We start from the raw sequence: 10,626 nt of genomic DNA, 5'->3' as shown, positions 1-10,626 counted from the left end.
AGTTTGAACCAAAGTCCTCTTCCACCTGCTCCAGCATCCGAGCAGAGATAGATGTCCATTAGCAAGTACCACATATCAGAGGGCCAGTCATATAAATCATTTCTTAATTCACTTAATAAGTGTTTATTGAATACCTGTGTTTAATCAGGATTTGATCAGAAGATAGTAGAGGGGTCCCTGGGTGGCTCGGTTGGTTGGGCATCCAACCCTTGATTTCAGCTCAGGTCATGAACTCAGAGTCGTGGGATAGAGCCCCGTGTTGGGCTCAGCACACTGGGCAGGGAGTCTGCTTGAGATTCTTTCTCTCCCTCACCCTCTGCCCCTTCCTGCCTCCCACCCCCCACCCCTGCTCGCACATGCATGAGCTCCCTTTCTCTCTGTCTCAAATAAGAAATAAAAATATATTTTTGGGGGAAAAAAAAAGAAGATACATAGAATAAGGGATTTATTGTAAGAATTCGATCTTATGCAATCATGAAAGCTGGTTAGATCTTCTGTATGCTTCCAAGTCTGGTCTAGAGCCTAAAGGCCACAGGGCAGGCAGGGAGGAAGCGAAGTCACCGTGAATTAGGGGAAGGAAGGACAAACTAGAGCCACGAGGATTCTTAGCACTCTACGCTTCTAACTTCAATGACCGGATGTCCTCTAGGAGAAGCTGGTGCTCTTTGGCACCCAGCTGCACACCCAGCAGGCCCAGGAGTCAGGGACGCTGATGCAGGAGGTGGGGCCAGAGCTGGAGGAGCCCTGGAGCCCAGGAAGCCCCGCCAGCAGGGGAGTGACGGAGAGTGAGCTTGGGCCCTGCCCACAAAGAATATGGCTGCTGTTGCACTGCCCTCTTCCAAGCCTCAAGCAAAGTACCTCCTCCAGGCCCCCTTAACCTCGAACCAAGCAGGGAAGGGAATTCTGGGAAAGGGGACTCCAGCGTAGCTAAGCCGTTATGATCACTGAACCTGCTGGGTGCCTGGCAGGGGGAACCAGTCTGTGGAGACCCGCAGTGAGAAGTCAGCATCCCTGCCATCACAGGGCTTGATCTTGTGACAAAGCCAGTTCATTTTTAAAACACCACAGTCTGATCACTGTTAGGGCAGGACACGTCGAGTTGTTGGCAGTCTACCAAGGAGAAGCAGTGAAGTACTTAGGATTATGTTCAGACCCAAAGTCACAGTGGCTTACACAGAGTCAAGTTTCTCTTTGGCTTTAAGAACAAGCTGATATGATGGTCCTGCGTTGTCAGGGACCCAGTTCCTCCTGTCTGCTCGGGATACCATGTAGGTTTCATTCACCTGCTGTCACTTCATGATCCCAGATGCCTGATGACTGAATCGCAGCCGCTAGAGAGGAGGGTGGGGAAGGGAGGCACACGCCCACTCCCCTTCAGGACACTTCCAGGTCATTCCCCCACAGCTGCAGTTATGGGCCAGAACTCGATTACGCACCACAGCCAGCCACAACGGAGACTGGAAAACATGGTCTCTTCTTGCGGGCCATGTGCTCAACTAAAATTTGGGGGTCCTATGGCTCTGAAATAAGGAGAAAGTGGGTGCCGCAGGTCAGCCAGGGATCTCTACTTCAGGGCACATTCAGTAGTGGTCAACATCTCAGATTCCAGAATCAGAACACCCTGAACTTCATTCCTCACTCTGCCACTTTCCAGCTGCGTGATGTTGGGCCCTCGCTGAGACTCCGTGCCTCTGGGCACAGGACACCGTTATCAGTACACACCAGGCCTCTCCTCAGTACTTGCCATCATTCTTGTCCCTAACCTTCACAATAAACGAGTTAAAGAGTGTTATTATCCCCATTGTACAGATGAGAAATGGAGGCTCAGAGAACTGAAATAACTTGCCTGGAGTTGTGTTCATTCAGAAACACATACTCAGTGGGCGCCCGCTCGCTGCCAGGCTCCGTGCTGGGCTCTGCCGATGTAGGGCGACGTCACAGGGGCCTAGCCCCCTGCGGGGCTCTCAGATGAGAGAGGTGGAGCCTCTTCCCGGCTCTTCCCGGCCCAAACTTGGCACAGATTGCTCACAGAGTGGGTGGCTGGGGCGAGGAGAAGCCAGTCAAGCGACCGGTCCCTCCACGGCAGCTCCTGGCCAGACTTGGAACAGCCGGCTGGAAGGAGCAAGAGGGGCAAACACCTGCCATCCATCCGCTCGGACTCGTGGTCACAGAGCACGGCCACCATGGTGGAAGGTCCCCCTTGCGTAGAGGACACTGAGATCACTTGCCCAAGATGACACAGGAAGTCCTCCAGAAGGTTGAGCCAGAGGTGTGGAGATGCCTGGTCTGTGTGAGAAATGACACAAGGCTGAAGGAGACATGGCCCTGCCTGGGACACAGAGGACGTTACAGAGCTTGAGTTCTTCCAGAACTCTGGCAGCAGAGAGCCAGCCTCAGGGGTGGGTAGTGCCCAGTGGGAACCCAGCACAGGGGCTGCACGTGAAGGGGCCTTTGGATAAAAATCAAAACATTCGAGTCTGGTTTCTTAGGCAGTACCTCCAGGGACTGGCTGGGCCCTCCTAGACACAGGCCTCAGTTTGCCCACGTGTGGCCCGTTGGCCCCTCGGTAACCATGAGAAGCTGGGTAAAAGACTGCCACCTGCCAGTTCTCGGGGTCCCCGCCTGCAGAGCACTTCTGTCACCTCAGCGCCATTACCGGGCACGCGAAGGCAGGCCACACCACGCTCTGCACAGACCATGTTCTCAAGCAGGCCTTCCACTGTCCACAGGAGCGACAGCACTTTGCCAGGAGGTACCAGGCGCTCCCATCCTGACCTTGGATTCCTCACCTGTAAAAGGGGTGAACAGGGAGTAGGTCTCAGAGCAGTTGTGACAAGTGAATGAAACAGTCTCCACAAAACGCCAAGCACAGTCCCGGCCACACGCAAATGCCCTCCATATGCGGGTGTTCCCCCTGTCCCGCTTGCTTTGCCCAGGAGAAAAGTCTAGAATGGGCGTAAATAGCAGCAGAGAATGCCAGGGCTGGAGCTCAGTCACCTCTGTGGTCCCACAATGGTGGAGGCCAGAGAGAAGGGACTTTTCCTAGCTCACGGACCCAACCAGGCCTAGCACTCGAGGGCTCTGACACCTCCTGAGGGAACCCTGCCGCCAGCCATGACGCTCGGTGGGGCGGGGTGGGGGTTGTAGGGCGCTGAGCACTTATTGCTGAGACCTGCCAAGTGGGGGCCGGGGGTCTGAGTTTGTACTGTTCATTCAAGAAAGCCACCCAGCCACATCTCCATCACATCTCCACCGCCTGTTGCTTTGAGGAGCAATTGTGTTATTTGTGATTCCTGACATTCCCCCCCTCCAGAGCCCCCATCCCTTTCCTGTTTGGCCTGTGAATTGGAAAGGGCTGTAAACAGGCAGGCGGGCTCCTCGCCCCCAGGGCGGGCCTGTCAGCCAGCCAAGGGAAAGGTAGGCCCAGGAGACCCCTACCCCCACCCGCCCCGCAGCCCAGCTGAGGAGCTTGTGAAGATAGGGTTTGTTTGTTTTTTTGGATCTGGCCCAGGATCTGGCTGAGGCCGGGCCCTTTGGGGAAAAGCAACTTTTAAATAAATGCTTCAAGATTGTGCAAACATTTCAGTAGTATTGGAGGCCTGGCGTTCTGGGTCAGGGAGGGAAAAAAAATACCCGTCAGTCACTCTAGAGATGAAAACCTGATAGAGCGGGTTGGCAAGGGCTGGGGCTTGGGTTGCAGATCTCAGCTGTGGCTGGCTGGGACCAAGCTACACTTAAGCCCTCTCTCAAAAAATCATTTGCATGTTAATCAATAGAGCAGCCCTGCTTGACAGGCCCAGGGAACACAAGCAGCTAGCAATTCGATCTGTGTGATGTGTGCAGAGGGACGGGCCTCCAGGGCGCCTGGAACTGGATTTGGGCCCTGGCTCTGCCACTGATGAGCTCTGTCGTCTCGGCTGAGTTATTTCGCTGACCCTGGCCTCAGTGTTCTCATGGGTAAAATGGGTTTGTGATATCAATCTCATATAAAGATGTTGTGAGAATTCAATAAAAGATTGCAACATCAAACGTGGCCCAAAGCAAGAGCTTAGTGATAAATCATGACACTATCAGGAGCTGCCATTGATCGCAGTTTTTCTGAGTGGGGACTTGCATACGTCTTCAGTGATCCTCAACGCATGCCCTCCGTGGCCAACCATTCACAAGCATATCCCGTGCCCCTGGGCCCAGCTAGCGCTCTCTTGACCAAGAGTGGGCCTTGGCCCGCCCTCAAGGGCTCATGGTCTTGAAACAGGGATCTCAGAGCAACAGACTATAAGCCAGGTGGGAGAGATGTGCACACTGCATGGAACAGAGACAGAAAAAAGAGGGTTCTGAGCAGAGATTGCAGCCAGCTTCTGTGGAGTGGGGACATCTGACCCAGGTCTTAAAGGATGAGCCAGTGTCCATAGGCAGGCATCGGGGAAAAGCATTCTAGATGGAACCCAGCTTAAGCAAAGGCTCCAAAATAAGCCTTGTATGCAGAAAGTTAGGATGTAGGGAAGGGGGTCACTTGGGACACAAAACTGCCAAAGTTAGGTCAAATGAAAAGAACCCTGCACTGAGAGGGTCCAGCGAGGCTCCCTCGGCCAAGGCAGCGCCACCTCCTGCCTCCCAGGGCTCCCTGCCCAGCAGCTGAGGGTCGCAGACAGCAGCCGATCTGTGTCCATACATCCCTCTCACCTCGTCCCAACCTGCCTCAAAGGGCTCCTGGAAGTGAGAGAGTTCAAGAAGGGTAAAAGCCCCCCCAATGCTGCATGCCATTATTTTACACCCGCACACACAGACACACACATACGTGTGCCCATGCGCACACATGCACACAAACATGCACGCATATGCACAGCCTCGGGGATTCGGGTGACTTGGCTTCAAACCCCAGCTTCTCCGTTTACCGCTCCGTCGCCCGAGCCGCGCACGCCTACGAGGCATCGACAGCGCCAGTCCGATGCCCGGCAGGTGGTGGGCACATGCGGTACAGTTATCACCCAAGCCCTCGACGATCTCAAACTATCTGTTTCTACTTCGGGAAGAAATTAACACCCAATAAGGGTCAATTCATGAGATGGTGTGGCCCAGAAATCAGCCCCCTGCCCCCTCATCAGACAGATGGAGAAACTGAGGCTCAGAGAAGGAAGAGCGCATATCCGGCTTGGAAACCAGGCACAGGAGTGCTTGGAGAGAAGACTTCCTGCGATGCCCCGTCACTGTGCTGAGGTGTGGAGACTGTGCAGGACTCGGAAGGTGGGTCCGCGTGGGAAGGGCACTTCGAGGGGACGAAACGGGGTGAACAAGCAGCTCGGCGATATCACTGAAGATGACCTTGGGGAAAGATGAGTCGCCTCGTTTGTCAGCGTCTGTGCTGGAGTGTGACAGAGACGGAGCTGGAGAGATGAGGCAGGTCCCTGAGTCCTGGCCGGGAAGGCCCTGGGCAGCACGTCCGGGAAGCTGGACACTCCTGAGAGCAACAGAGGGCCCCGAACCAACCAGCCATGTTGGGTGGGCATTTTAAGAGGAGTCCTGAGGGGTTAGAAGCAAGCCTGGCAGCCTTCCCCGGAGCCATGCAGGGGTGGGGGGCAGTGAGAGGGGTGGATAGGAGACACCCTGAGGAGATACAAGACTCCTGGATGAGCCTTTATTTTTTGGAAGAGAAGAGATGGAGACAGCAGGGACACAGAAGTAGAGATGATTTTTGGTCTGGCTGGCTGAATTACAAAGAACCACCTTCACTTCAAGGACCTGTGGCTACAGGATTTCAAACAGAGAGGACTCAGAACATGGGGCTTCCAGGGCCCCATCCCTCCCAGCCAGCCAGACTGCCCCACCTACAAGGTCCCACACCACCTCGGGTCCCCATAAGCCTGCCCACCCTCCACTCCATCCCAATGAGGAAGACAAAAGTCTCAGGCCCAGGCAAGGAGGCCTATATAACACAGGATGGAGAAGAAAGTCCAATTTGGGGGGGGGGGATGGGGGGAGCCGGGAGGGAGACAAATCAGATGGCAGTGGCCCAACTTTATCTCCTTCCCCATGTCTTTGGGTCTCCATCTTGTTCTGTGCCCAGAGCTGTCCTCAGCCTCTTACTGTGTGCCTCGGGGCCAGTCTGTCACCTCTCTGACCCTCAGTCTCCTCCTCTGCAAAGGGAAGGTAACAGAAATTAGCAAGCAAGGCTGCTGAAATTGTTGGCAGGTGCCATGCCCAGACGGGGTGCGCAAAGGGCATCGGTCCCTTTGTCACGATAAATGATTCCACTTGTTCCGTGCATGGGATGCTGCCCTGTCCTATTTACAAATCCCCTTCATTTGTTTCAGCACACCAACCCCTTGAGTATTAGGGGGCAAAGGGACCCGAAGCAGGATTTGAACCCCCGGGCGGCTGGCTCTCCAGCCAGACACCGTCTCCTTCTCCGGCATCCCGCTGTCACCTCCTCCTTCCCCGATTTCCGCCCACTCCCCCACCTCCCCGGCTCCTTGGGCCCCCCACTCCCTCCTCCCCCACCTTCGCCTCCGCCCCCGCGCGTCTTCCCCTCCCCTTCCTCTTCGGCGCCGCCCCCTCCTCCTCGTCGTCCTCGGAGCCCAAATGCGCGACACCTGGAGCAATAGCAGCCGCCCCGCGGCCTGGGCCTCATTACGGGCCGGCCCTTATCGCGGCGTGCATCACATTATTTCATTTCAAAGAATCCGCAGAGAACCCGTCCCCGGCCGACAACAGAAAGTAAAAACACAGCTGACTCCCATTAGGGCCCTCTCACAGGCTCCGCGTGAGGTAATGAAATATGGAAGCGGTGAGATATGTAATGCTTTATTAAGCGGTCTCAGCTACAACGGCGTGCATGCCAATTACGCCTGCAGGCTACCGCCCGCCCCCGGCCGCCGGACCACCCAGCGCGCGCCCGGCCCGCGCCCCGGCCGCTGGGGGGGTGGGGTAGGAGGGGAGAGGGGAGGATTGGGGAAGAGGCTCGGAAGAAGGGGAGGACAATGAGGAAGGAGAGGGGACGAGGGGAGGGAGCAGGGAGGAAGAACACAGAGGCAGAGGAAGGACAGTGGCCAGGCCCAGTGCCACCAGTGCGGCCTCTGGGTTAGGGAAAGTAGCGGAGGCGTCATGTTCTCTCGCCAGACCCATGGGGACCTGGGAAACTCAAAGTGACCTGAGCAAAACTGAGAGGACTCCCGTTCCTAGAAGACTGGGAAGAAGAGTGGCCAAAACTAAGGCGCAGAGAGGGAAAGACACTTCAGGAGGGTCACACAGACCACTCCTGGCAAGACTGGAGGGCAGCCAGGCCTCCTGTTTCCTAAACTAGATAGTTTCCATTCTGCCACACGGCCTCTTCCATTCCTCCGCTGGTGTCTGAATGGGAGAGTTCCCCCTGTATTGTGTGGGTTTTTATGTCTGACTCTAAATCTCTGAGGTCCTCTGCCCCCTCTAACAGGTCCTACATGTTTTCCAAACTTTGCCCAATTTTCTGACTTTGCCACTGGCTTGGCTAAGCTATTAAGCCTCTCCGAGAGAATCAGTTTCCTCATCCGTGCAATGGGGATAAGAATCCCCATCTCCTTAGGTTATGGTACAGATGAAAGGGGATCCTGCAGCCCGTGGTAAGCCCTCTGCCCTGACAGCCCTGGTTCGGTGCCACAGTGAACCTATCCTGTCAGTCATTCAACAAGTGATTCCCAAGTACCCGCCCGGTGCCAAGGAATGTACGCGCTAATGTCCCCGCACAGAAAAGGCCAGCAAGGTAATCAGACCCCCATCAGGAAGCTCTGGGAGAGGCTCAGCTGCAGAGAGGGAAGTGAAAATTACTGGCTAATATGGAATTTGGGATTATCTGGGGATTTGCATTATCCATTCCAGGAGTTCTCAGCCGTATTACCACCTCAGTACAAACAAGCAATGGTTCACTGCTTGGGGGGGCGGGGGGGGGCAGTGTGCTGCAGCAGATAACCCGGCCTGCAAGGCCTGCATAAATCCTGGTGCACACTCAGGGCCCCATGCCTATTCCTGACGCCCACGCAAGCATTGCAAGCGGCAAGGGGGTTGGAGAGCAGTATCTTAGAGAGGTGATCTAGAATTACACCGAGTTTCTTAAAAGAAAGTCATTTGCGAACCTGGGTTCTTTCATTAATTTTAGCAGCCCGTTCCTTGTGAATCCAGCATGCGAGATTCCCAAGTTAAGATCCGCGGGAGAGTGTGCGCTGGGTGCCCCGTCTCCCACGGGGCCTCACCCTCTGTCAAGCCCCCTCTCCTGATCTCCTCAGATGCCTACTGCTTTCCTGCTACCTCCCTCCCTCCCTCCACCAGGAGAGAGAGAAAACACTGATGAATACTTATGCAGTGCTCACCGCATGCCAGGCACTACTGTAAGTTATAAATATATCCTCTATACGATAATATTATTGTCTATAATGCAATATACTATAGATAATGTAATGTAGAATAGAATGTAGAATGGAATATATAATATACTACTCTTTTTTTAAAGATTTTATTTATTTATTTGAGAGTGAGAGAGAACGGGAGCAGGGGGGAGGAGCAGAGGGAGAAGCAGACTCCCCACTGAGCAGGGAGGTCGATGCTGGACTCGATCCCAGGACCCTGGGATCATGACCTGAGTCGAAGGCAGACGCTTAACCGACTGAGCCGCCCAGGCATCCTATAATATGCTATTCTATTAAGTATTAGAAATATAGAGAAAATAATACAATATTACATAAATATATACTTATATATCATGTTTACTTAGTCTTTACAAAAACCCCTTCAGGTCAGAGCTCACCATTTTCCAGATGAGGAAGCGGGACCACAGAGAAGTGAACCGACTCGTCCAAGGTCAACAGCTAGTGAGTGGCAGGTACCCCAGCCAGTTCGATCCAAAACGCCACACTGTCAATCACTGTACAATCTGAAACACGCAAAGAGGAGGCAGGGACAGGGGGCAGCTTAAGGGACACAGCTCATAGCACTCATATTTCTACAAAAGCTTAGGAGCTGCTCCTTACACATGAATTTGATCCTCCCAACACTGTTGGGAGACAGGGTTTTTTGGCCTCATTTTACAGCTGAGGAAACTGAACCCCAGAGGAGAAAGGTGACTCCATCTCGGCAAGTTTCTCCAGCAAGTAGGTACAGAGCTGCGGTTAGAAGCTAGGTCTGTCTGAGTACCAAGCCGGCCTCCTGCCTCCCGACCTCCCACCACCACTAAAAAGCATTTTCAGAAGGCCACGAGAAGAACTAAGGCCTCCTAAATGACACAGCTCAGGCACTGATGTATGAATGAGAAGCAATGTTGTTTTTTTACATTTGACTTTCTAACATCCTTAAAATCTACCCGTGCCCCAACTGACCTGGCATATTTGCCCAAAAACACCTTGTTCCTTCAACGAAGTTGAACAGAGCTCCTACTCTGGTAGGGTGCTGGGGCAACGAACGTGAACCCTCGTGCCCCCCCCCCCCCCGCATCCTGGAGGAGCTCGCAACCTAGCAGGGAAAACGGACGCCTGAACCCGTAATAGGAGGGAATATACAGCTTGCTGGAGATGCCTGTCACACACAGACCGTCAGGCAGATCTGCCCAGAAGGTCTCAGCAAACACAATGTGGGCGCGGAGTCTTACAGGGTGAATACAGGGAGTTACCTTGGAGGAGAGAGCACCGAGAAACCTGCTTATCAAGAGTCTGGAGCCCTGAATGTACAGCTCCTTCAAGGGACTGCTAATACTTCTTAGGGCCCACTGAGCAGGACAAGTGTTAGCTAGAGCTGAGTAATGGAAGAGCCCCAGAGATTTTGTTAAGTTAAATTATTTAAATCAATGGGAAGGCAGAGTACTCAGTTGTTCCTTGGTAATTATTTCTCTTTTAAACCTTGCTCCCAATAGATTTTCCCCCAAGTTATTCATACTATCTTAGAACAGAAAGGTCCATACCTCTGTTTCCATCATACAAGTGAAATTATCCCCGTTTTATAGATGACACCCTGAAAAGACAATTAGACAGAAAAAAAAGTGACTTTCATTTCAGGTACTGTACTAAGCACTTTATATACATTTCTCTCATTTGGACCTCAACAATATTCTGTGAGATATTTTCCTAAAACTTTCTAACTTCTTTCACATTTCCTGTTTGGACATGCTCTTTTTCTGCCCTAGAAGTATTCCTTGTTCTTTGTCTACTGTAGTCTTTAGTCTTCCGACTAAAAAAGAGGCTTCAGATAAGAAAGCCAACAATACAGTGATTCAAATAGGACAGCAGTTTCTGCCTCTCTCATGTAATGGTTTGGACACAGGCATGTGGTCCAAGGTGAATGGGATAGCTGTGCTCCCCCAAGGTCGTCCGGGGACCCAGGTTCCTTCGGGGTTTTTTTTTTAATTTTCCTTTGGTGACTTTTACTTCACAGAAACCTGATTTCTTAATTGAGTTACTTTTTTTATTTAAATTCAATTCATCAACATAGTATATTGCTAGTTTCAGAGGTAGAGATCAGTGATTCATCAATTGCAGACATCTTAATTGAGTTATAATTGACATAGAACATTCTATTAGTTTCAGGTGTGCAACATAATGATTCCATATTTATATATATTGCAAAATGATCGCTACAATAAATCTGGTTAACATGTCACCATCCATAGTT

The 10,626-nt window shown here is 52.6% G+C and overlaps 1 long non-coding RNA gene across 1 annotated transcript in view; it reads right to left on the bottom strand.

Annotated features, from left to right (window-relative positions):
- Positions 1-308: 308 nt before the first annotated feature.
- LOC123793718 (uncharacterized) overlaps positions 309-10,626 on the bottom strand; it is a 32,265-nt gene continuing 21,947 nt past the window's right edge. The window contains exons 3-5 of the long non-coding RNA XR_006780052.2: positions 9,920-9,969; positions 8,774-8,899; positions 309-2,789 (exon numbers count right to left, since the gene is read on the bottom strand). This is a non-coding gene — a long non-coding RNA (uncharacterized LOC123793718). The remainder of the gene's footprint in view (positions 2,790-8,773; positions 8,900-9,919; positions 9,970-10,626) is intronic.

Source organism: Ursus americanus, chromosome 12 (genome assembly GCF_024610735.1).
Source record: "Ursus americanus isolate L20-20 chromosome 12, mUrsAme1.1.p, whole genome shotgun sequence".
Classification (NCBI taxonomy): Eukaryota; Metazoa; Chordata; class Mammalia; order Carnivora; family Ursidae; genus Ursus; species Ursus americanus.
This window is presented reverse-complemented; position numbering and strand designations above follow the sequence as displayed.